The 27996-nt window shown below is 36.9% G+C and overlaps 1 long non-coding RNA gene across 2 annotated transcripts in view; it reads left to right on the top strand.

Annotated features, from left to right (window-relative positions):
* The window catches only part of LOC307010945, a 91379-nt gene extending 64712 nt beyond the window's left edge, over positions 1–26667 (top strand). Inside the window, exons 4-5 of one of the 2 annotated variants that reach the window (XR_013800313.1) lie at positions 25697–25839; positions 26054–26667. This is a non-coding gene — a long non-coding RNA (uncharacterized lncRNA). Of the gene's footprint in view, positions 1–25696; positions 25840–26022 lie in introns of both variants that reach the window. The other variant, XR_013800314.1, reaches the window with a different exon arrangement.
* Positions 26668–27996: the final 1329 nt, after the last annotated feature.

Raw genomic sequence — 27996 nt, 5'->3', positions numbered from 1 at the left:
CATTTTTTTAAATAATGTTTATTTCTTTTTGTAACATTATAAATGCCTTCACTGTCACTTTTGATCAATTAAATGCATCCTTGCTGAATAAATAATGTCTTTAAAAGGCTTACTGACCTAAAACAGTATTGTACTGTATGTTATCCGTAACACTTTACAATAAGGTTCATTAGTTAACATTATTAAATGTACTTACTAGCATGATCTAATAATGAGCCATACATTTTTTTTAAAACCATTTTACACTAGCTTGTTCACAATTCACAGCAGCCAAACTTAAAATGTGTAAATGTTGTCACTTTTGGAAACAGGCCTAAAAATTATGTGACATCCGCAACTGATACTGCTTTTCAAGCAGAGACCGAAAACCTCCACGGCTAATGTTAGTGGCCCACCGCGACCCTTCACAACAGCATAAACCCACACTTGGATACAGAATTCAATCATTTTTCTTCAGTGACAGGCAAGATCTAAGGTTGGCCATGTTTTTTTTTTTGCAGACCCCGAGATGAAAGAGTGCAGGTGCCCCGCAGCCCGGCTTTAATATTTATTTTAAAAACCAAGATGCCTTTAGATCCTCAACATTTGCTCTCCAACATTACACAAAAGCTCTGTCATTTATCATCGTTTATGGATTTTGTAATTGTTTATCAATAAAATGGACCTTTTGGCAGAGCAGTTTGTGGCTTTGCCTGCTATGCATATGTCTCTTTCTCTCTGACGTCTGGCCTGCACGTTGATGGATGCTCTGAGGAGAACAGTTCTTACAGGTCCAGACAACAGAACCAATCACCCTGGACTGTAAACATGGAACTGCAGGCCAAACACAGACCACTAACTCAGCACTTGACAAAGTCTTTCAGCAGCATCATACACTGGAATAGCAAACATCTGTCCAGCCCACTTAACCAAGGCCAAGTAAGTCTTGACATATTCCTAACCAATAGTGTAGGTTTAGGCTTAGTTTTGTACATAAAGGGGCTTAATGTGGACCAGTATTTGCAGCCATTGTCTGCCAGGAGCCAACATAAGTGGTATATATTTATCTGTTCACTCTGTTTAGTCTATTTTTCTTCCATTAGAGCTTTTTTGTTACCTTATAATGATGTACTTGTTTACATATGACGGTCATTTGCTCCTTTGGCAGGCAAAGGATTCATAATAAAGACTACTGTACTGTAGTCAATTTGGGTGGAAATAAGAGGATTTCTGAACGGGAGTGGAGATATTTTATGGAGTGGCAGCAGATGGCTCCTGTAGGCCTGCTAAGATGTTGATGCGAAGATCGTGAGGAGTTTTCATGAGCAGTGCAATGAGAGGGCTACCTGACTCACTGTACTGGTATGCAGTTTAGATAGGGTGACCAGATTGTTTAAGTTTCAAACAGGAAAAAAAAAAAAAATCCGGGTGGAGTGTATTGCTGTGATTTTTATTTATTTATTTATTGTGTGTGTGTGTGTGTGTGTGTGTGTGTGTTCTTACATTTGTGTTATTTCATATGTTTGGTGACTTTACAATTGTTCTAAAATGTGATGAATGAGTAGGTGTGTCAACTTTTATCTCTCAGCGCGTGTAAGTGCTTGCGCTGCATATGAAGATAGAGAACAGCAGCAAGTGTTTGAAGTTATGGCATCAACATACTATATTGAAAACTGATTTGATGAAAACTGCTCTGGAACCACTGATCTGTATAATGAAGCTTAATTCTCTACATAGATCAGTGTCTGGAACGCGCATATCAGCGAATCTAATGTTAAAAGTTACAACGTTTTTTGTTGAATTTATAATTTTTTTCAACAAATCTTTCTCACGTTTCGTGGTTTGTTTATTTTTCCAGCTGATAACGATAATATTGCCAATAAGGCTCCACCTGACTTTAACAAGCTTGAGCATTTAAAGGAGCATATGACTTAACTGCAGTGTGCTTATAATAAACAGAATGTTTTCGACCATTGGTGTGAATGCTAATATACAGTACAGTAGCTATTGTTATAGTTATATTTTTCTAGGTATTGTTCTTGGTGTGAATGGGTTTTAACTCAGCAACGCCTCTGAACAGTGCATACACGATGTAATTAAAACATTCATTGTGCAGTGTGGACATCATAATTAATTACAACAGGATAAACTCACGCTGTTTGATTGACAGCTCTAGTGATTAAAAAGCGAGGGTTCTTTGATCGCTTTCTAGATATAATTTAAATAACATTATTTTCATACTAAGAGAAACAATGTGAAGTTGATTGTTTAGTCACTGACTAAACGCATAAACAGCAAAAAACGATTTTGAGGCAAAGAACGTCTCTACATGAATCATTACATTAGGCATTTGAATTAACACGATTACTTGTTGTGGCATTACTGTCAATGATGTGATGATTTAGGAGTAGGCATTGACCTGATTCTGGCGGTCTTTTGTCATACTACTACGTCATAATGTGACGAAATCCGAAACGAGTCAACTACGAGCTTGGTTTCAATAAAAGCTGTTTTTGGACTAACATGGAGTTCCGAAACTTAGAGGATTTTTTATTTAATTATTAAGTTAATTTTGTTTGGTAGCAGTCATGAGGCCTGAGAAGGTTAATTTAATTGGATTTCTTAAGATATTTCGAAATGAGCTGTATGATCTGGAAGTCCAAAGAACTTCTCTCTCACCTGACAACAAGCTGTCCTCCATAGTTTGTGTTGCCACTCTGAGAACACAGAGTAAAGAAGAATAAAGGATAGGTCATAACAGAAACCAGAGCTAAACCCTCTTTGTTCTTTGCTCTTTTTTTCATTCAAGAGGAGTGCGGGTGGGTTCTTGAGTGTTTACGAGTCTTTGTTGTCAGGGACAACGAGGCCAGTGGCCGACAGATCTCACTGACAGTAACCCAGGCAGAAATGCCAGCCATAAAGACTCCAAACATAACAAACCAAGCAGAAACAGCTGTACCGCACTCTTACAGCCTCTTTGCCTCCGTCCAGAAACATCACTAACGCACTTCTGACCATTACAGAGTCTGCGTAAACCAACCACAGCCCGAAGAACCTCCTAATGAACTGTGCAAGCCAAATGCAAGACAATTGACACGTTTTTCGAGAACATAGTCCAAAAAGACCCTCATATGATAAGAACGGTGGGTTCAAGGAAGTGTTTGAGTCTCAATTGAACTGTTTTGGTGATTTGTTTTTAATTAGGCATTTAATCGACATGACATTTTTTCCCTCTTTGACTAGATACAAAGTCGTTTGGAAGCCCTAGCGAGTGTAACAGTTGTCCATTTAACATAATGCATGCTGAATTAGTCTAGTCATCCATCCTTGGCCCATTTCATCTAGCCTGTACAACATTAGGTGTTTCAAAGACGAACGTTTTTCGAGGCCAGATTTGTTCAGTTGGGTGAGATAGTCGATGAAGCAATGCTTGTCAACAGATTCGTCACTCTGTAGATTAAGCATCTGCTAAGCAACCATGCAACCAATACAAGATTCTCTTCTTGTTGATCAGCACACTGTGTAGCCTTGACAGGGACCAGACCTTTCTGGCATTCTTTGAACAATAGTAAAGGATTGTCCAATAAAGTCATGAATGTTGCTGGTGTCTTGAAGTGGGGTGGAGTGCACGCAAGAGATGGAGACAGGCCACTCTTTAGAGCTCTTTACGACCCCCTGGAGACCCTTGATGATGGCGTGCCAGGGCAGAGGGCATCCAGAGAGCAAACCCAGGCCCTTTCCCAAACCTCAGAGGTTCAGCCCTACTGCAGTTACATGACTTGAGTGAGCATGGCCATTATCTCAAATCCTCAGTTATGCATCCTGGGTTGTGTTTGTGTTTAGGACAAACAAACCAGATATACAATACTAACCTATAGACCACAACAGTCACAACCGCCTTTTTTTAGCGACTTTCATTCCCAAATATTTTCCTTATGTATTTTCTTCTCGAAGCAGATCAAACAGGTCCAATATGTTTGAATCAAAAGCATTTGAAAAAAATACTAAAGTTAGTACAAATGTACTAAACATAATGTCTTGTAATGAGCTGAATCCATGAAGTATATGTAAAAAAAATATGGACCAGTCTTGCAGTATTTTAGTATTATTTATTTATTTTCATATCTTTCAATTTTAATTTAAATTATTTATCTTTTTTGTTATATGCTTTTGTCGTTTTTTATATTTCTGTTGAGATTTAGATTATATCCATTTCAGTGTTAATTTGTAATTTTAGTACTTAAAATTTAACTTATTTTATTTCACTTAGTTGTCAAGGCAAGTTTTTCATCTAATATTTTTAGTTTTTATTTGAGCAATTATAAATTATAATTATAATTATAAAACTATTGACTTTAGTATGTCAATATATATATATTTCTTTATTATTATTTTTTTGTCTGGGGTCCGCCAGTTTGATCACAAATAATTTTTTGTTAAAAATGTAAAACATGGGTAAAAAAAAAAAAATCACAAAGTTAAATTGAAATATAAGCACCCTCAAATGAAATCAAGAGCACCCTCAGTTGATACTGTAATAATATCATATTGACAAAACAGATTTGGTAAACTCTCCAGTGCGTTTTTGTGTTTGCGCTCTAGAAAACGTCAAATGTTTTTTTGCAGCGGTGAGATGCTCTGCAAGTAAAATATTCATTATGCAGTGCAGACAGCTTAATTGATTTTAATGGAACTTTATGAGATTGCGAACTGAGATGAGTGACAGCTTTTTTAGTGGTAGTAAAGGGAGCGGTCTTTGCACGCTTTCTAGACTATAAGGGGTCATTGCCCTGAACAAAAGTTGAAGACCCCTGTCTTCTGGGGTTATGGGTAATGTAATTCTACATCGAAGTAAAAAACAACAACTAAATTTATGGTTTTCCTGAAATTATGGTTTTCACAAAGCCATATTGCAGTTTCAGAGTCTATGGTAGTTCTGACCTGAAAGTTAAAAACATTTCTGTAATAGAGAAAATACTTTTTCTTTTTTACTTGAATCTGTACATCTGTATATTGTACTCCATTTTAATGAGTAACTGTAATAAGTAACTGTAGCTGTGCTGCTTCATGCATCCCAATGCTATAAAATCTGTGAGAGTAGATTTCAGAGAGCTAAAGAGTGTGCTTGCTTTCTTCTGTGTTTATAAACAGACGTCAATGTCAGCTCTTACAGCTTGTGACAGTTTAGACAGCAGAGAACAGCCAAGAACTGACTGAGTGTTAATTGAAGGAGGACTGTGTTACAGTGTATCTAAAAGAAAGGGACCGTCCTGCCTGACTCAAGTAAGTGATTACATTGAACATTTACTGGCAAACCCAGTCTGAGTCTTATGCGCTCTTTCCACGCACCACCTCAGTAGTTTCATGAAGCACTGAAACGCTAATTACTTGACTGTTTAGTTAAAAAAAAGACATAACTATCCTGTTACAGGGGGCTAGAGAGGAAGACAAAGGAATGGGAAGAAGGAAGGTACGATATGGAGAGAGGGAAAAAAAGAGTTTGTCAGGAAATGTATTCCACATGTAGCCGCGCAGGACTGCTCAGTCATGCGGAGTGCACCCCTTGTTGAGCTGCGGTGGTCAGGGAACCCTGCTATTAATCTGAAGAGGTGACGGGTCGAATCACTTCCGTATCCGGGGGGCGGGTGTGAGGTCCATAACAGAAGCAGCGAGAGAGAGCATTCGGGATATGCTCACCAACGACGTGAGAAATGTATTTTTGCTGGAAAGAGGATGGTCGGCAAACACATAAAAAGACATAATGATGTACTGAAATAAAACGGGGAACTTGATGATATAAAGATGGTGAGAGAAAGTAGTCATGGTGTTAATACTTGTTTTACTGGATGAGTGTTTAAAATGGGATGGATGAAATCTATAAATGAAAAGACCAGTATTGCTGTGATTTAGTTTTATGATGCCATAGATTATCTCACCGTATCTAAACTGAAAAAAAAAAAAAAAGCTGCATTATTGGCTTGTTTTCCTGTAAAAATATCAGAACGTTATTAAAACAAGATACACGTTGTACATTAAAAGTATTTTAATTGTATTTGTTAATAAAAGTCACAAAATCGAGTGAGGTGTATGCTTAAAACAATACAATTATTTTCCAAATTTGCTTCTCAAGTAAATGTCTGGACATTTTAGGGATTTTGTTATGCGTGTGAAAGTACTTTTTAGGGGCTGTTTACATACAGTAACACAGTTTTCAAATTAAAATGTAAAAAATTTTATGCGTTTTGGGTGTTCATTTACACTACAAAGGACTGAAAACGCAAACTTTTAAAAGTGCACGTTTTTGAAAAACTATACTGTTATTGTCTGTGTAAACTAAAAAAACCCCGCAAATTTATGAAACCGGTGACGTCATGCGCATGCATATTACGTGTTCAGTCTAGGGGAGTAGTTTTTCTTTATAGAGTGACATCACCAACTGCTGGTCTGGCAGCATAATACAGCGTTTTAGTCGTTTCCGCGGATCCGTCTGAACAGGGATTGTTTTGACACGTGAAAAACGCAATGGAAAAACATTTCTGTTTTTAGTACATCGTTGTAGTGGTAAACGTACCCTTAGACTTTAATAGACATCAGTGAAAGTAGCGTATGCCTTTGAAGAGAGTCTGTTTAATTGTGAACTTTAGCATTTGATAAAAACAGGGCCTTGCACCATCACATCACCAGCACAATACAAGCAGACGAACATTTTAAGCCAGAGAGAAGAAAAAAGATAAAAGCGAGCACATACTTCTGACAGAATGCAGCGATAGTAAGGCGGAAATGCTTTACGACTGGGAGTCATTCGTTTGGTTAGTGTCTCTGGCATGCAAACCACAGAAGCAGGGCCTTTTGCAGGATGAGAAACATGTTCACTGCTACAGACACACACACACACATGCTCGCAATCGCAACCCCCATTACTGTGGGCCACGCTTAAAAACACACTCAGCTTAAAGCACATTTTACTGAGTTTTTAATGAGATATTTATCTTGATAGTGATCTCGCATTTTAAGAATGGCACATATTTCAGGGGTCACTGCGATGTCATCCACACGTCCAGACAGAAGTGATGGTGGTGGTGGTTGGGTGAACGAATCAGATCGCAGGTGCTCTGCTTATCCAATCAGGCGCTGCAAAACAGAACTATGTGAAATTTTCTAATCAATCATAAAATCTTGTGCCTTTCTCTTTGGACACCAACAGGGTCAGCAGCGGCTTGGTTTTTGGCCATCCAGAATTAAGCTGGAAAAGTACTTTTGCGTGAGTGAAGTCAGAGCCGTATCGTCAGATCTTGAACATAGTTCATCTGGATTTGCTGAATGCGAGACATGCAAGTTTTTGATAATTTCAACAATTGATCAAATATTAATCAAAAGGCTGAGCAGATCTGTGTTTAATTTAGAATTCCTTTGTGCTATAGTATAGACAACCCGGGGGGATTGGGGGGAGGCTACAGAAAAATGTTTGAGTGAGCAACCATCTTGTTTCTTGAGCTTTTCTACTATAAAACCCACTTTATCAGAGCATAATGAAATAGGTTGGCTAAAAATAGTGGTAAAATGTCTTGTTCTTCTCATATGATGTTCTTGTGTTTAATATGAGATCATCCAGCTGTAAACACACAGCACATATTTGCCCAAACAGCTGTGAGCTGAACCGCAGTCAGTTTCATTGAACTAAATTCTGAATTCATTGAACATCACTGAATTAATTTATATTAATTCGAGACCAAATCACACTTTAACAGATTCATTCAGAGTTGTCTGTGTATGACTTACTTGCTTTTCACTACTGTTTTTTCTGACTTGCTCTTTACTACTGACTGTTATAGGTAATATTGTGATAATATTAAAATATTAAATAACTGTTTGCTTTTTAAATATATTTAAAAATATAATTTATTCCTGTGATGCAAGTGATGAATTTTCAGTCTTTGGAGTCACATGATCCTTCATTAATGATTTGGTGCTCAAGAAACGCTTCTGTTTTGACAACTCTCTAAGTGTTTGGCATTGTAATGGGTATGACAATGTTGATATGTTTGGTCTTGGCAGAATAGATCTACTACGCTGCTGCTGCAGAGCAAGTATGGGACTTGCTACTGCCAATACATGACGCGCTGCTGTGAGCAAGTAAGACATGCTTCTGCTGTAGCATACATTAATTACCAGCAGATCTATACCGGTGGAGCTGGGGAAGCTGTAGGGTTTCTAAAGTGCGCTGCAACTTCTACAGCAAATCCTCACAAGTATTTGAAGGTTGAGCACGCAAGCTCATTGGCTATACGGCAGGATCCAATCAGCTGTGCCCTATCATGATTTGATTGAAAGTAGATTGAGTTAAGGACTATCAGCCTACGCCATCTGACCTATCAGCCTATGCCATCTGTTTCATGACATAACTTATTTTTATCAATGTTGTGAAGCGTTGTGCTGCTTAATATTTTTCTTTTTTTAAACATAAATCTTTTGTAAAATTATAATAGTCTAAACTCACTTTTGAGTTTTGATCAATTTAATGCATCCTTGCTATATAAAAGTATACATTTAAAAAAAGTACTTCCTCAACTTTTGAACCGTAATATATTTATGTGCGTTACTTTTTTCTTTAATAATGAAGGCACACTTGTAGTGTGTATTTTTAGGTTTAGAGTCTAGAATTGCCAGCTTCAGCGGAGCAAAATAAGTAAATCATTAGTGGCTGAGGACAGTTAACCACATTGTAAAAAAGAAAAGAAAAAGAAATGTTGCAGAGCCATGGTGTATTTCTACAGCTATATGTGTGTGTTCAAAAGATACATTTGAGATGCAGTCTTGTGGATTTTGGCATATGAAGTCAAATTATTTAAATTTGGCATATCAAATAATGAATTATAATCACATGTTAGTTACACACATATCCGTTTGTGTAACCTTCGCAATGGCCAATGTCTCACTCAAAAGGTAAATGAGTTTTAACATGCATCTTTAGTGATCTGTTTCTCATTCTGTTCTTTAATGATTTAAATTCAATAGCCAAAATACTTACACATTCTCAGCTGTCTTGGGTGTAAAATACAACCCTGCTGTAATATGGAACACAATTTTGTTCCCTTATACAGTATAATTCTGCAATATACAGGGCGTTTGGCAACCCTAGGTCAAAGTTTACCCAGGACTCACACTCTAAGTCTGAGCCTTACAGATGCTGTGTTGTGCCTCACTTTTTCTCTTTCACACCATCTTTAATGTTATCCAGGACAACTACATATATCAGAGTTTGATGTCTTCCAGACGCAACAGTAATGTGTGCACCCTCAGACAGCACCAGTGAAACCAGCAGCAGGCTGAAACTATCTAGGAAATGTTGATTTATTTCACACATGGAATGAACCCTGCCCAAGAAGACATATTGTCCATTTTAGTTAATGATAGATGTTGAATTGACGGTTAACTTCGTTTTAGGTGCTGCATGTTCTTTAACTGTGTGCTGTAACATCCACAATCATGCTTTAATTTAGTAAAGTTATAGTGCTGCATAATTAATTGAGTTTGGGTTTATGTGATTATGATTGAGAATTTTTTTTCCCATTTAGGTGTACTCCTGTTGAAGATTAAACATTCGTGTAATGGTTGAGCATTGTAGACATGTCTGAATGCATGAATGAAGTGACAAGCTATAAGCTTTTATATTTTATAAGTACAACTTTAAAATAAAGTTTAATTTGTTAACAATAGGTCTGTCATGACAACTCCCGATTGGCATGGTAATGGGTATGGCAATGTTGGATGTTAGGTCTTGGTGGAACAGATCTGCTACGCTGCTGCTGCTGCTGCGGCTTTGCATTCACAAGACTACTGTAGGTAGGATGAACATATGTCTTTTCCATTCTTCTTTGTATGCCCTATTTTCGCTGTCAACTTTCCTCTTTAGACTCTATGCTAGTGCAATTTTCTCTCACCTGCTAGCTTAAATGTTAACATCACTCTGCACACAACGTAATAGCGTACCTCCAGCACGCAAACAATAATAAAAAAAAGCAGTTTAGTATTCTACGTGAGGATGCCAAGGAATAATTCTGAGTGTAAAAGTAGGCTACGTAAAATAATAATTACAATAAGTTAGGCTCCATTGTGTAACAAGCGAATTAAAATGATACACATTTATTATTCACAATATGGAAAGAGGAAATAAAACACTTTATTGTTTTGTGTGCATATGCTATACTTACTGAAAACCCTTGGGTAGGATTAGGGGTGGGGAGTGCGTGTGTATTACACACCATAAAGTGCGTATGTATCATATGCAAGCAAAAAATTTTTTAGCGTATAAATGACACGAGAAATAACATTCGTGCATAGACACGCACTTTCATGAGATCGGGCTCGACTGTCCTACAGGATTTAACACAGAGTAACAGCTCACTACCAGTTACAAAAGACACTGTAACAGTCTGTCACAGGCAACTCTAGTTGCATTTTTCATCAATTAATTTCTTAAATTATCCTTTGACTATGTTCTGGCTCGTCATCTAGTGGCAAAATTATTTTTTTGCTCCAATGCCAAACTTACTTTTAGAGTTTCATGCCAGAACTTTGTATTTATCTAACATTGAACTAATAATGGGCAGTATATTTTCACAGCATTTATTCATCTTTGCTAATAAAATAAATTAATACAAATAAAGTTCATTGTTTTTGTTGAAGTAAATGCATTTATAACTTTGCAGTTAATATTTCCATTTCATATAAACAAATATGACATAAATATGAAGCAGCACAACTGTTTTCAACATTGATAATGATAAGAAATATTTATAGAGCAGCAACTCAGCATATTAGAAGGAATTACATTTTAAAATAACAACCAGTCCAAGTGAGTTTTATGCAGTCTTTATGTAGATGAGTGATAAAGTGCTGTAGAAATATAAGAAGCTTAAGAACCAAAACGATAAGTATCAGTGATCATTTCTTCACAATGTCTTCGGTTCAGTCAGTTGGAGGACGTCTGATTCACAAATAACACACAGTGGCCTCTGTGGCTGTCTTTTGCTCAGTTGAGTCACTCTGTCAGTAGCTGTGCTGTTCCAAAGAAGCCAGACTATTCTCATCATTTCGCTCAACTGCCGTTCCCTCAGCCTTGACCCATGCAAACAAGTCTGAATCACAGGGACCTAATTAAGACGTCTCTCTTTTTTTCCCCCTTCCCTCTGTTTTGCCATAAAGAAAACAGTTGCATGCATTAGAGTTTTCCCTTTCATCAGTCCAAACACCCTGGAATGTGACCCCCATTAAATTCATTTCAATTACACTCAGCATCAGCAAGCATTCAGGAGAAATATGTGTAATTTCACACAGTGGATGCATGTCTGACAGGTTTCTCTGAGTGGAAAATAAGTATCGGAGGCTAACAGATGGAGCTCAGTGACTGCCATGTCGAGCTGTTTTAATCAGCGTTATTTTGGGATAACAACTATTGGTCTTAATTGACAACATATTGGATGTAAAAACTAATATTTTACTAACTATAAGTAACTTTGCAACTACATGTCAACAACTCATTAGAGAATTAGTAGACTGTCTGGTTAATATCCGCTTTATTTTGATAATCCTCCAACGGACATTCTACTGACTACAAGTAACTTTGCTAGTATGTCAACGTATTCCACTGACCTGAACACTAACACCTAACAGTCTACTAATACTCTAATAAAATTCAGTTGACATGTACAGTAGTTACAAAGTCACTTATAGATAGAATGTCTAAGGGGACCATTAAAAAAAAGTGTACCGGTAACTGAGTTTCTAAATAAATTTTTGACACTGACTATAGCTGATATAAAATTAAGGTTTGCAGCGTCCTTTGAGCCGAAACGCAGCCAAGCTGAATTGGTGAAAGTTCAGTACGACTAGTTTATTTTCCTGAATATTTGTGTCTCCCTCAATCTACTGGGGTCTTAGCTCAAACTCAGGTAGCCTGTACATAAAACCCAACAGTCCATAACTATGCTAATCTGAACGCTTCACTGGTTTTTAATGAAGCCCATTAAACATGTGTTCTGGGGGTCCTTCAGCACTGTGTTTTAGGGCCCAGCAGCAGGGGGTTTAGTGGCTGATACGTCCCCGGGCTGCCACGCTGATCAACACAGCAGTTTTATGGGACTGGGATTTTAGAGAGTGTACAGGAGAAGGAAGTGTCGGCCGTAGAAACTGTGGCGTCTCATTTGTTCAATGAGGGTGATCAAATACAACGGCAAAGTAAAAACCGTCAGACAGAAAGGAATAGTTAATCTAAAAAATACAAAAAAAAAATGTATTCTCATGCCATGCGACTTTCTTTCAAATTTAAGAATATGAAAATGAGGTGAATCCAAACTGATCCTTCAAGCTTCAAAATGACTAAAAAGCACCGTTATAAAGGTGGTCTGTGGTCTATGGAAGAAAATCATATGAGTTTGGAAGGACATGAGGGTGAGTAAGTAATGACAGAATTTTTATTTTGGGCTGAATTAATCCTTTAAGCATTGCAATATGTCTGCTGAATCTGTGCATGTGCGCATGGGAGTCAGACCAGTGCTGCCAACTGCTGAATAGATTAATGACTTTCAACCCAAGGTGTGAGGTACTTGCTTTGTTTTGACAAGAGTTGTGAATAATTGTGATAAATTAAATTATGCGTTCAAAACTTGTATCAGCCCGTGTAAATGATCCATGCTTTCCACAGGAGGATCTTTTCCAGGGAATAAATGAACTTTTAATGGCTGGCCTCTAGATGGCTCTGCACTAAGCATAACTGAGTTCTAAGAGTGTAAGATCAATGTAGAATAAAGGCCTGCAATAACTGTGGAATGATTTAGTATCTGAGGATGTAATGGGAGCACCTGTGTTCCCTTTTCCTTTTTTTGTGTTAAACTCATGGTGATTTTGTAAAGAACAGAGATCTCTTCATTAAATGCAGAGAGAGGAAAAGATCTGAATGTTACTGGTTGTAAATTATGCTTAATTAAGGTCAATTAGACTCCGCATACGTTATACTAGATTCTAATTGTTGTAAATGCTCTGCTCAAAATTCACCTGTAAATGTTTGGATGATAATGATCTGTGAAAAAAAGTAGGGCGAAAGCAAACAGCCAAACATGACAAACCTATTACTGTAGCTTACACGTCACTCATGAGAATTGCAGAGGAGGAAACAAGCCGGAGAATGAAGGGTAAAGTGAGGGTTTTCCAGGAGCATTAAGAGCCATTGGCCGTAATCATATAATTGTAGGATATCCTCCCTCGGAGCTCTTCTAGTCCAGTGGATGGTGGGCCTCTTAATGACCCTTGACCTTTGTGATCCCTTGACCTTGAGAACGGGAGTTGAGGGAAACAGATTGGAGAAGATGTCAAATCTGTAGCATTTATCCGTCAGTACTGCATTTAACCCTGGAACAAGGTGGTTACGACCAGATGCATGCTGGAATATTTGTATGTGAATCTGTTTCAGGGTTATCGGTCAAGTTTGGGTGAATTTGTCCCCTGATGAACTTGTGGTATTTTTTGTGAACTTTACTTGTTCACCGGACACATATTAGTATGTACACTACCAGTCAAATGTTTAAGGTCTGTACAATTTTTAAGAAAATCTTACTGACCCCTAACTATTAAGAGTGTTTGCATGTTACATTGCCGTCATAGACTTCAGTTGTATAGCCGTAATACTTGTGTCCTTAGAATCCTGCTTAGGTAATTGTAATGTATTACTCAATACATGCACTATCTTATAAGAGCTGCTTTGCTTAGACATTCTCTGCCAAGAACATAAACATAAAGCTAAATAAATGTACACACTTTAGTAAACCTGGCTCTTCGTCAAAGATTGCTGGATCTGGCAACCCTGCTCCTATCCTAATGTGATGGACTGAGAGGAGGAAATATTGGGGAGATTCCGAGAACTTTCCAATGCTCATTCACCCAATCCAGCGATGATCTGGGAATCCAAGCGAAATTGCAGGATGCTGTTTCACAGATGGGAATAAAGTGCAGAACTGTGAAGGGCAGATGCTTTGAGAGTCCAAAGCCACCCTGAGTGTTGACCTCGGACACTCTTCCATGCTCATGAAATGAAATAATTAGCAATACGGCATGTGATGGTGAAGTGTTTGTATTGAAGTGAACATATGCTGGTTTAGAGCTGCCGCTCATGGGAATATTCTGTATATTGTTTTTACTGCTTTGCTAAAAGCCTTTGGTGTTTCTGAGTGAAGCAAACCAGCTTTTCCTGTTTTCAATTCTGCTTAATGCTCTCTCCAATTCTCTTTTTTCTTTTTCTTTTACTCAATCCCCTTTGTTATTAAACCAGCTTCCAAAAAAACACAAAAAACTCAACACTTTGAAATTTGAAATACCCAGAGTTGTTCTAGAATGTTTTAAAACCAGCTGTTTCTCACTGCAGAACTCTTCAATTTATTGTAAGTTTTGAAGTCTTAAGTCACCTTAAGATTTAATGTCAGACCGAAAGTCATTCTTTCACATTGGAGATTAGCTGCTGGAGTTCTGACCACATGGGTATGGAGAATGTACGGCTAGACCATACACGACAACCTTACAGGATGTGATGCATTTAAATCAAAACCATAAATGTGAGATGAGAGGTAACAATATTTTGCAACAAAATGTTATTCTTTAAACACTATGTAAAATAGCTTTTTTATCTATAAATATGTCCGAAATAATTGTACTATTATTCCGCAATTATTTACGTTGAGCCGTAGAAAACCCATTATGTATTGGTGATCATTTGTTTTGTGTACATATATTCAAACATAATTTTTTTTAATTGGGTAATGACTGCTTCCCAACCAAATTGAGGTTTCATGCAACTGCCTATAGGAAGGGAAATATGACAATTGTACACAAATGTCAGAGATAGTGGAACAGTGCATGGCTTTACATATCCAGTGTATTTTTTGACCAATAAGATTTCAAAGTGGGCTATCAATATAATCAAAATTTTGTCCATACATTCAGAGTTTGTACTAAATTCAATGAAGTACGTTCTTTGGGTATGCAGGTCTGATATAATACATTCCTGGACATGCTACATTTTTAAAGTCTAAAGCCTCTTCGACTCCAAGGGCCTCATGGGATACCCAAGTGTCCACTGGTTTCACACTTCTCAGAAATCTCTACAGATTCTTTATGATGTTTTTTTTTTACCTACTCTTTCATGAAAACTGCTTATTCAGACATACTAATTTGACATACTGTCGAGTAGAGTAGGGACGTATGCATATTCAGATGTTTCTTGTTACGAATGTTGCAGTTTGGACAAACTCATGGAAGAAATAGATTTCCGTGATATCGTGACATACCTGTTTATGACACATTGTAACAAATTGAGTTTGGAACATGATTTGAATTGTGTTTACATTGGTTCTGTTGTCATGTGTTGTCTCCTTAGCACTAGGAATAGAGTTGTATTTACTGTAGGGGAATTTTATGACTCCTCATATGCCTTTTACCATTGCAGCAGTGTTTACAGTATGCAGCCGAGTTGAGCACTCTTCTGTCAACTCTCATCTCAAGTCTCTCTTGTTTATGAGTGTTGTGTTTGGATGTCACCTCTACGGCTGTCAGATGTGACGTAGAGTTTGTGTATGTGAACTCACTCCATCAAATGTTTCTTACAGAAGTAGATGGACTAAAACGGCAGTTCTCTCTCTCTGTGATGTGACTAATGCGACAGCGCTGACTAGCTCCAGAATCATCTTCGGCCAAACACTCTGGATGACACACGGGCTCCATGATGAGTGTTCGGGTAGATGCAATTGTAAAACACAGATATATCTGTCTGAGATAGGCCAGGAGATGAATCCTCTTGTTAATTCATAAAATGTAGGGGATACATTTGAGGTCTTTTTCTCACAGTCCATGTTTGGCTTCTTTCATTTATAATATATTTTTTTTTTACTTCTAAGGAAAACAGTGAGTGTGGAAAATAGAACTCATGTTCAGCGCTACTCTTATGTCTCTTTCTCTCTCTCTCTTTCTCCCTTCCTACCCATTTAACAGGATAAATAATTGTTATCATCACATTTTTCACATTTGAAATGTTGTGTTTGCATTGGCTTATGCTTCTGGAAGCCATGTGCAGTCAGGGTCATATTTTTCAAAGAAGCATTTTTCAATTTAGCGAGCCAAAACAGCGAGCTGCAGTAGTTATGTTGACCAGCTTGGCCAGACCAGCAAAATATGGTTAACAAATTGAAATAATATGGCATACATTCAAAAAATAGTTCCACTTTGATAACTACAGACCAGTTTTGTTTTTCCAGCTAATTATAATGAAATACCACGCATAAGCAAGACCATTCTGGCACAAAGCTGGACCGTTTAACGCATTTTAGTGTGCTACAGACAAAAATATTTTCTTTTGACTATTAACAGAAGAAAATGGTGTTTAGTCAACCTAAAGAACTGTAATCAGCTTGTGTAATTTTCAGGCGCGCAGGTTAAAGTGAAGTTCAGTACCTTAAACTGGAGCGATTGCTTCAGTCAGTAGACATTTTACAAATAAATGGAGAGAAAGGAGAGGGATATGATGCAAAACAGAATGAGAAACAGATAGTTTGATTGATTCCTGTATTCTTAAACGATTTTCTAGATGAAAACATGTTCTGATGTGCTTCTCCCTGATGAATAGCAGACGAAAGGAGGGTGATCAACAGTATTTTGCTGTGGGGAGTGAATAGATGAGACGGGATCTGAACCGCACTAAACACAACAAAGCTAGCCCTTGCTCTCTGTCGGTACATAGACAACACTGTTTCATTCATGCTACTGTGTAAGACGCATTGCCTTCAGAAGTGGGAATACTGACCCTGTTCTTTTTTTACATGTGGAAAAGGTTAAAGCCACTCAGTGTTACTGTTGAGCTGTTTTCTTCATTTAAAAAACGAGCAAACCGTGCCAGGTTTATATCAGAGCCCAAATCCAATGACTGTGCAGGATGTTTTTGTTTTCATGTGATTGTCTGTTAATGCTGCACTCAGTAGTTTTTCCTTTAAATTGAATCCATTTTTTTCTCCACTAAAGATTCAAACCCAAAACAGTTCTATACCTTGTGGAGTGGGTCACCTCAGACTCCATGTTGAGATCAAATGACCAGTTGAATAATAAAATAAATAAATCAATTCATAAAATGATAATAATTACTGAGTTCACCTTTTGCGGAGTAACTATGGGAGTTTGTATGTGTTTATATTAGTGATTTTTGGTTCAGTAAGATTTTCTTTTCTTTAAAATAAATGAATACAGTATGACAGTATTTTATTGACAGTATGACAGTAATGCCATTTATAATATTACAAAAGATTTCTATTTTAAATAAATATCGTTCTTGTGAACTTTTTGTTCAAGTTTATTTCTATTCAACTGTCCATTGAAGGATCCTGAAAAAAAAAAATCCTACAAAAATAATGAACAGCACAAAGTGAAGTTTTCAACATTGATAATAATAATAGTTTCTTGAGCACCAAATCAGCATAGTATAATGATGTATAATGATAGTAATATGAAGGAATACATATTTTAGTATAGTTTAAAATGTAATTTCAAATTGGGTCCCACTTTATATTAAGTGGCTTTAAGTACTATGTACTTACATCGAAAAATAAGTACAATGTACTTATTGTGTTCATGTTGTATTGTAAAACACTTTTGCTGCTATTGAGATGTGATACGGGTAAGGTTAGGGACAGGTGTGCTGGTATGGGTAGGTATAAGGGTGGGTTAAGGTGTAAGGGACGGGTCAACTGTGTAATTACAAATGTAAATACATAAATTAATTACAGCTGTAATTACATTATGGTATTTTTAAAATATAAGTACAATGTAAAAACATATATGTACACTAAGTCCATTATATCAAATTGTTAATTTCGATGTAAGTACATAGTACTTAAAGCCACTTAATATAAAGTGGGACCTTAAATGGTAATAATATTTCAACATTATTACTGTTTTTACTGTCTTTTTCAAATAAATGCAACCTTGGTGAGCATAAGAGACTTTTTTCAAAAACTGTCTTTTTTGAAAAAAAGACAGACAACAAACTTTTGAATGGTATTATATGACCTGTATGCTTATATGTGTAATATGTTTAGTGGTCGTCTTGGTTATTGTATTGGTTTTCTGTGTGTGTGTGTGTGCTCTCACACTTGATTGGTTGATTCTGGCTTATTATTGTCAGAGGTCAATTAGTAAAACCTCTTGCCGACCATCCCTCCCTCTGATTGATCCTACTGTGTAAACACACACACGCACACACACTTCTGACAGGGGGCTTAGTACGTGCCATTTTGCACTGACAAAGTGGATTCTTACCACTGTGTATCCTTAACCTTTGCATACCGGTCAAGCACTCACTAGATCCCTAAGAGACCTAATAAGCACACACACAAAGATTTCACAACCTGCAGTAGTTGCTGGTTTCTGGTCGGAGGGGTCTTGGAGTATAAAGCAATGAACTGGGTTGGGGGTATTATAGGTTCAAAGTGTGAACAGATATTGTGCAGGCATGTTACTCAATACATGCTAGCACAGATACTTAATAAGCAGACATCTTTGTGCTATTTGAAAGATTTATTTGTATTATTATTATTTCAGCTATCTATCGTCGGATCTGTAGCTCTTTAACCAACAGTGGTGGTTGCGTGTCATTCAACTAAAATAGTACATTTAATACTTACTTAGTATGAAAGATTGACTAATGCTAGCTAATAATTTGTTAGTGCCAACACATTCATTATGAATTACACACTACTGTTCAAAACTTTGGGGGAAGTAAGATTTTAAAAAAAATAAAGAAATCAATACTTTTATTCAGTAAAAGTATTGATGCATTAAACATGCCTTAAATTGATCAAAGGAGACATATTTCAACTTCAAATAAATGCAACAGACACACTGTGCCGGTCCATGGGCTTGTCGTCTAAGGGTTCGACTAGTTAGCACAAATTGTCTAAGGCCAATTCCAAAATTCATATACTTAATGTAGAACTACTTTGTTGGAAAACTACTGTATTTACACTTATGTGGTAGTTGGTAAATTTCCACTCAGTGGTGACCTATGAATACAAAATATTATTTGTTTCTGCTACATCACAATCCATCTTCGGATGGTTCTTTAGCTACCTGTATGGCAGTAGGCAAATAAACCTGAAAGAGCCGGTGCCTAGAAGTTTAAGGGTGACACATTTGACAGCCATTGTTCGAAAATTCAAAGGCTTCCTGTAAGCACCTACCACATTCCTTTCTTCATGTTGAATTTGACTTGTTTTCTAATGAAGGAGGAAAAATTGCTTGCAAACATATTATCCAGGAACAAAGCATCAAACAAGAGTTCTGTTTGAAATATGACTAAGGAATATTTTCACATGCTCCAAAATGCAGGAGTGCCAGACTCCAATTCTTTGTGACACGTTTCATAAATCTACCTACATGTACCATTGAGTTGAATTGTAGCTGCGGTTTACACCAAGAAACAAGATCAACAAACAAATGAGAGAATTAAGAGTATCACTGAGTGTTCGTTTTACCCCACTATTAATTTTCCAAACTTTGTTCATTTTATGTAAATATATTCACAATTTCCACATCTTAGTTTTACTCATCGTTGGAAATAACAACAGACCGGATCAGTGTGAGACATTGGCAGAAGGCCGTTGAATTGTTACGGCATGTTCTGTTCTGCATTTGGTTCAACATTTCAACCAGGATTGTCAAATGTCAGGTCCAATAATGATAAATGCAATTTCTTCCTTAAATTTCACCCAGAAAATGAATTCATTCAATTTTTCTGAATTGTTTGATATGATGATTAATTAACCTCTATTAATCTTATATCTACTAATCTGTTACCACTGCGTTTGGTACGGAAAAACCTTTACAAAATTCACCTATGAGCTGGATATGATGAATTAATTTCATTATTGATTAATTTTATTCATGAAAATATATAATTTTTTAATGCAAGTTTGATATAATAGCTCTAGTTTTAACTCTTTAACATTAATGGTTATAATTTTTTTTTTTAAAAAGGCTATGCAAAGAATCAGACTCCTTGTAAATAGTGAGATTTACTAAATCATCACCCTCATATCTTAGCCTCATCGTTTCCTCTTTGTTTGTCCGGTCTAAAATCGTTGACACACTGATGGGCCGCATGTCCCTCCAGGTCAGATGCATTGCAGTGGGCTAACAATCTCTCCCAGATTAGCTCAGATTATAGTGTTTATTTTTCACAACTGCTGAGATATTAACTGCCTAATCAGCCACAGCTGCGTCTGTCCCTCTTTCTGTTTACAAGAAAAATTAGCAGCACGTAATTACCTGAGGTGCTTAGATGTCAAGGCCTTAGTTTCGCTTCTCACTTCTAAAGAACTGAGGAATTCTAAAGATGGGTTGGTTTTCCTAAATAGTTAACCAATTGCCTTGGAATGTTTTTCCGCTCTACTTTGCCAAATCCTGAATGAGCCCTTGTTGAGATAAGGTCACTATGCACAATATGCATAGCTCCATACTATCACGTATTTGTTTAATATCACATGTGAAATGTGACTAAACTTGATGGTCTGTTAGTGGGATCTCACTCACCTTAAAATGTCCAGTTGTTTCCTGTATTGTGTGCACATCCAACCCAAATTGTCATGAATTTTCATGTTGTTCCAAACCTGTATGACTTTTTGTATTCTGTGGGACACAAAAGACGGTTTGAAAAATTTGAAAAAATGTCTCTTTTTTTTATTTTTATTACCACCAATGAAACATACATCAACATTTTATGCAATAAAAGTCAACTGGGTCCAGCTGGATTTAATTGACTTTCAATGTATGGACTTATCGGACAACTTATCTTTGTGTTTAAAAGGATATGAAGGTGAGCAAATGACGACCGAATTAAACATTTTAGGTCATCTAGACATTCATTCGAAGAACTGAGAGTTCAAAACGCAGCACTTGTTAAATTAAATATCTGTGTAAAACCAAAATCCCTTTAAGACAAGTAATTTAATTCGGTGGCCATCTTTAAAACGCCTCTTACGGTCCCTACACACCGGACGCGAATAGCGCGTCAGGCGCGAGTGATTTCAATGTTAAAGGACAAGTTCGGTATTTTACACTTAAAGCCCTGATTACAGATCGTATCTGATGAAATATAACGGTTAAGATTAAAATTTGGACACATGCTCCTGTCCCGAGAATTTTAGTTTTATTTAGCTTCCCCCCCCCCCCCCCCCACCCCCACAATGGTTGTCTATGTGCACTGGCAGATTCCTTCCTAAAACACATTAAACTTTCGTTTACAAAGACGTGAAACTCACCGAGTGGTCAGGGGTGTTCACTGATACGGTCCCCAAAAAAAAACGCTGAAAAAGAAGCTTTCCAACAGGTTTTATCGTAGTGTTTGTCCAACTCCATTGATTGTATTGAATGTGCTGTGTGAGGTGCGGTATTCCTCCGCCGCTTCTTCTTCTGCTTCTTCTGTGTATTAAATGAAATGCCAGCGGTTTGCTTGCAATCGGCAAAGGTGCATTATCGCCACCAACTGGTGTCTATTATTCAAGCTCTCAACGGAAGAATCTGGGTGTGACGCGTTTGGCAAAATAGGTTCACAAACGCTAAATAAAACTAAAATTCTCGGGACAGGAGCATGTGTCCAAATTTTAATCTTAACCGTTCTATTTCATCAGATACGATCTATAAACAGGGCTTTAAGTGTAAAATACCGAACTTGTCCTTTAAGTCAATGCAAAGACGCGTTACACGCGTCTTTGCATTGACTTAACATTGAAATCACTCGCGCCTGACGCGCTATTCGCGTCCGGTGTGAACGCACCATTAGGCATGCAAGTGCAGCTCCTATCTTTTTGAATGGGGAAACATAACATTCTCAGTACTGTTCTCCAAGCTTACGATTAAATTTTATGTTTGAAATCAATGAAATCTGACAACTGTCTCATATATTTTGTTTCTAAACGCTGAATCATGACAGAAAACTACATTAGCGTTGAGCGTTGGACTTTTTCCCATTCAAAACAATACAACACTCAATATGGCAGTATAAGTACCACCTGATAAGAGCTAATCGCAGATTGGTAAAGTCATCGTGTCTTGTGTAATTCTAGTCTTTGGTAAAACCACGGATTGCTTGGATTATATCACCTAGACTCATTAATATTCTATCAGAAGTGGAATCAATACATTAGCAGCTTTTCCCAATTCTTGCTCATGTATCATGTTTGCACAGGTTATCTCAGGTGAGAAGGCAGAGATAGTATGAAGATAAAGACATAGTTTTCTACAGTGACCCTCATGTTTCCACATGTAGCATGTCTGGTGTAGAAGCCAAGGGTAGATTTCAATGGGTAGCAGGAGCTGGACAGATGATCACTATCTTTGAGGTTCAACTTTTGCCAAGCCTTGGCTTCACGAGCTGTCTGTCTACAGAGCCAAGAAGCATATCAGGTTTTTTTTTTTTTTTTTTGGTCCATTTTAGAGGCCGAGTACTCAAGGACCACTGTTTTTGACTGTGCCAACATCTTACACAATATATTTTTGTTGTTGATGGATGGAAACCATACCACATTGTATACATGTTTTTATAGAGCTCCGTCAGAAAGAAAGAGATCGGCGCTTGTTCAAAATGGAAAGAACACAGTTATCTAAATGAAATATGTCTGTGGTTTTCAAGGATGTACTTGGCTGTTTTTTCCCTTTAGAGGGAACGGCAAGCATGTCGTTTAATGAAGAACCCAGAGAGGAGCAGATAGGTGAGAGGAAGTTTGAGAAATGTCTGAGCAAAGAAGTTTTGGCCGTTTGTGACGGTGAATCATCATTTTGAGGCTGCTTAGAAATCTTAGGTGTGAGATATTCTAGTAATAGCCTATACTCTGGTTGGCACAGGGTATTTTGTCAGTGATGGTCTGTACTTTTATTTCAATATACAGTAGGACAAGTTTGTGCACAAAACGAAATGTTAAAAGTTTATACAAGCAGCAGCTAGTACAGTTTTGGCGGTGTAACAGTGGCCATGTACACACTTCAGCCTCTTCTGAGTACTTAATCCTGTTCTGTACACACAGAGTTGGGTTATTTACAAAGCTACGTGTCGTGACTCATTCGCTAATTTTGACACTAGTCTGTTTCCCTCCATCATAGTTGCATCCAACAGCTCTGCGGTCAAGGACTAACCCATACATTACAGTTCACAGAGAGCACATTGTTTAAAAAGCAGCTTAAAGAACATAAACACTGCATCTCTGTTGACGCTGCCTTTCTTAAAATTGTCAATGCGTCTCGTCAAAAACAACAAGTGTGTTCAACTGTTTGCATACATGATTCTTTACAGCTACGAGATGCTGAAATGTTGCACTGTCAAGTTTCAACCATCGCGGTTTCAGGAGTTACTCTGGTTATAATTTAGGGGATTCACTACTGTATTTACTGTAAATGCGATTGTCAATCCTAAAGCTTTACAGTATGTATGTCTTTTTCTCATATGCTTAGTTATCCACAAAGTGTTGGTGCTCCTCAAGTGAATTTTAAATCAAGTGATGTTTGATATCATAATGATGTCTAGTTTCTTTTCTTTGGCTGTGTGTAAACAAACTAACTGGCATATGAATATGAGGGTCTGCAGGTTCATTCCAGTCAAGTACATATAGAGTAGAGGTTAGGCGTCTTCATTTTTTTAAAAAGCCAAGTAATGCTAAAAACTAAATGTTTCTCCTAGTGTTATACAGGACATGCATGTGAAGTACGATGAGAAAATCTTGACCTACTGTTCAACTGCAAAATGTTTTGTACATTTAAAATTAAACATCTTACAACTTCCAGAAGATACATTTTACAATGTGTTGCGATCAAGTGTGATATTTAAACTTTTGTGTTTCCAAAAAATCGGAGAAAGGGATTATTATGTGACTCATAGCTAAAGCAAAAGATTATATTACTGGATTCTGTCCAGAGCGTAATCACAATGACTCAGTATTAAGTGATGTTCTGGTAGAGAGCCACCGACAGTCTTCTCTGAGTAGATGCAGAATACCACGCACACTTATTTAATCCAGTGTTTAGATAACATCCTTGGGAACGGCTTTTCAACAGACTGTTTGGCATTCATTTAGCATAAGGTTTATAAATATGGAAGAAATTGTATTTATTGCTTAACATTAATTTGCGAAGCAATAGACCAGAAAGTTTTGTTTTAGAGCTGTGCTCGTTCATTAAAGGCCTTTAGTCAAGGTTATAAGACGTAAGAATTCCGTCTAATGGGTGTTTTTTCAACTATGGGCACTTTTGGACTTTTAGAAAATAAACTCTCTTAAACACATTTTTTACACTTTCACTGGTTTATTTGATTTGTCTGCAGACAATGTTCAACAGTGGATATACACGCGTTTCTCAGAAAGTCATGAACATTTCTACCACAACATCATTTCCTACCACATATCAAATGGCGTTTTGATGAAAAGACTGTGATGAAAATTTAAAAAAATAATAATAATGTCTTTGTCTTGCTAAGGCTAATTTCAGTTATTACAGTTAACTTGGATGTTTAAGTCATTTCAACTTAAATGACATTAAACTGTCTTCCTTATTTGTTGAATCTTGTATAAAAAAAGATTTCACTTATTTTGATGAGTTTAAGCAATGTAAAATAGATATGGTAATAACTTATTGATCATATAATGTTTTTTACAGCTAGCTTTTATGCATCCAAAATGCACATAATTAAATATTTACTTGCATAATTTGACAATTAATTGATTGGAAACACCATATTATTATTTTATTTTTTTCCTCACTAACTTTTGACAAACTTCCCAAATTGTTGTGGAGATGATGCCACAACTGATTTAAAAGCTTAAAATATATATAAAATCAAATAAAACACAAACGCTGAAATGCTTAATCCCCCCCCCCCCCCCCCCCTTTGTTTAGGTTATCAGTTGTTCCATATTATGGATTTTAATAACATTTTTAAGATTGAAACTTAGATGAATCTTTTATCAAAACACTGAAACTAAAATTATCATTTTAATTTAGCTAAAAAACTAAATGAAAATACATTTTTGGTAATTTGGTTCATTTTTGAACTAAGTATGCTGTACATGTTATCTTGTTGTAATTAGTTTTTTTTGCCAATGACTCGCCTCTCAATATTTCAGCCCAACAAATTTTGCATATTTCTACTCATTTGTCCACGATGAAGTGCGTCCAACTGTTAGCTTATACACGTTGTGTGCATAAAATAGATGCTGAAGAAGTCAAAACGTCAGTGTTGCGGGCAATGTTTTTAGCCCTCCAAAACTATTTTGACCAAAACTGAAACATTTTGGTTGCTGTATTGGATAAATGTGTTCAGTTGCTGAAATTGTGGTGCCTTGTAGGCCTACATAATTAAACGTAAGCATATGAAAAGTATTAAAGATAAATGATGAAGGCAGAAAAAAATAAATCTGTTAGAAACCCTGGGATATAAAAGTGCCCAAACTTGACGAAAGTTGTTATTTTTATTTCATCCAAATGTATGAAGTCACCAATATGTGTTGTGAAAGACAGGTAGATTGATGTGTGTGTGGGGTGTGTGATGAGAGAGAGAGAGAGAGAGAGAATACTCCTCAGCTAAGATCTATGACCTAGTGAATCAGTGTTAGTAAAGGCTGAGCTGTTCTTGATCTGTTTACAGAAGGAGGAGTGTGGGAGATAAGAGAGACACAGATGAACGGCTATACAGCAGCTTCAGCTCTGAATCACAGAGGGAGGTGGACACGAAATAACAGCCCCATTCAGATTGATAAGAAAAAGAAGAGCTTGAGTGCTGAGAGACCGGTAATGTTGACGACACGCTCACTTGCGTTGCTATAGCACCATTCAAGAGCTGCTTTCAGACTTATTTACAAATGTTGAATATTTGAGCCAACAAATTAAGCTAGTGATTCAGTCTACATATTCAGGGCTTGTTGTATATCCATTGTGGTTTCAGCATTGAAAATGATTTTTCCACCTCAGCAGTTCAAGTGTTTATTTGCCCTTTCTTCTCTAGTGCGGGGGATCTGTAACGTGAGATGCGGTTTTGCCAGTCACTGATCAAACTCTAGAAGACATGACCTGAGGTGAAAAGCCAGTCCGTATCATTTGCCTTCCATCTTTCTCTTGCCCTCCGTGTGTGCGGATTTGGGAAGGGTTCCATATCTCCACATGCTGTCGGACGGCTGCCAGAAAGGGCAATCGTTTTTGCTACCTTTTCAGCAGCAGACATAAGTGATTAGCAGGTGAAGAATCGGCCATGTGCTTGGGGTCATGATGCACAGGGCTGGAAATTTCCAAAGCAAACAAATGCACTAATAGCAGCTATCTTGAGGGAGTGGGTTGTATTGTGTCTGCAGTTTTCGATAAAGCAAATATACTCTTCGCCTTATTCAAATAGAGCTGTCTTGCAATCTTCTTTATGGTTTCATTATTAGAGTCATTTGTCATTTGAGAGAAAAGTTTGAAATAATGATTTGCTTTTTATTTTGTATTAATGCCAAATGATTTGTTAACGTTAGTTTATGCACTGGGTATCATGAACTAACAATACACTTTTTTTTTTTTTTTTGGTAACTGCATTTTTGTTAATGTATAAACTTAATAAATGTATCATTTTATGTGTAATTGAAACATAAAAAAAAAAAAAACTCACTTAAAACTCACTGTTTTTTGCTCCCCAAGGCTGTATTTATTTGATGAAAAACACAATAACAATAGTAGTATTGTGAAATATTATTACCATTTAAAATAAATGTTTTCTTTTTGAATATATTTTAAAATGTATCCAGTCTTCAGTGTCACATGATTTCTGAAGGATCATGTGACGATTGAAGACTGGAGTGATGGCTGCTGAAAATCAGCTTTGCCATCACAGGAATAAAATGCATTTTAAAATATATTCAAAAAGATTCATATTTAATTTTTATATTCTTATTACTTGTCAATTTTGAAAGTTAGTTGTTCTGCTTAATATTTTTGTGGAAACTGATGCTTTTTTCAAAATTGTGTTTTTCATAAATCAATTTTATAATTTGTATAGCTTTACTTCATTACTTGTTTAGATAATCTGTAAGTTTTATTCATGCATATTTATAGAAAATAACATTAACCAAGATGAATAAATGCTATGTACTGTTCTTAATGTATTTCAAATATCAAAATAAAATGTTCCTTACAACACTGGAACCACAGATTAATCCAGTAATATAGTTCTGAATAGAAGAGTATAATGGACAGAAATAGCCACTGCTGTGTATAACATTTCATTATGTTGAGTTAGACATGGCCCTGCTTTGACCTCAAGCTTATGGCAGTTCCTACTGTACTGGCACCCGCAGCTGTGTGAGCCTTACACGCTTCTCTGGAGGTTCATAATGTGGTATGATGTCAGAAAGGACCTTGAGTTTGGCTGTGTGACATTCATCAGTCACAATTCCCATCCTGAGTGCCAGCACTTGGAGATATGACCTCACAACGCTACGCTTGGCCTGACCAGACTCCCCCACCCCGACCTGTCCAGAACCCCAGCCCAATCACTTGTTGCCAGGCAACTCCAATGAAAATATTGCCTCAGAGTCTGCTTTATAAATACTTTAAATTAGTTGTAATTTGAGTAAAAATCATGGTTATGAGTCAAAACGGGGTTGCAGTGGACCACAGGTCTTTGCTGTATGGGACGCAGTGGCTTAGCTGGGTCAACGCCATGTTGGAAGGACAGCTCAGTCTGTAGACATTTTCCCAGCTTCTCACACATGCTTTGAACCACACACGCACGCAAAAAATCTTCCAAATTTCTGGTAAAAAACACGGCAGCTGTGGTTGCTTGGACTTTATTGCATAATGTATATTTCATTAACTGAAATAGTGTTAATATATCAAAGTACTAAAATCTTTTATTTATTTATTTTTCTTCATAATATACTGACAACCACCTTAAAAGCACAGATGTCAAAGAGA

Source organism: Phoxinus phoxinus, assembly GCF_949152265.1.
Source record: "Phoxinus phoxinus genome assembly, chromosome: 14".
NCBI classification, from domain to species: Eukaryota; Metazoa; Chordata; class Actinopteri; order Cypriniformes; family Leuciscidae; genus Phoxinus; species Phoxinus phoxinus.
Note: the sequence above shows the minus strand (reverse complement) of the source record. Positions and strands in the feature narration are given on the sequence as shown.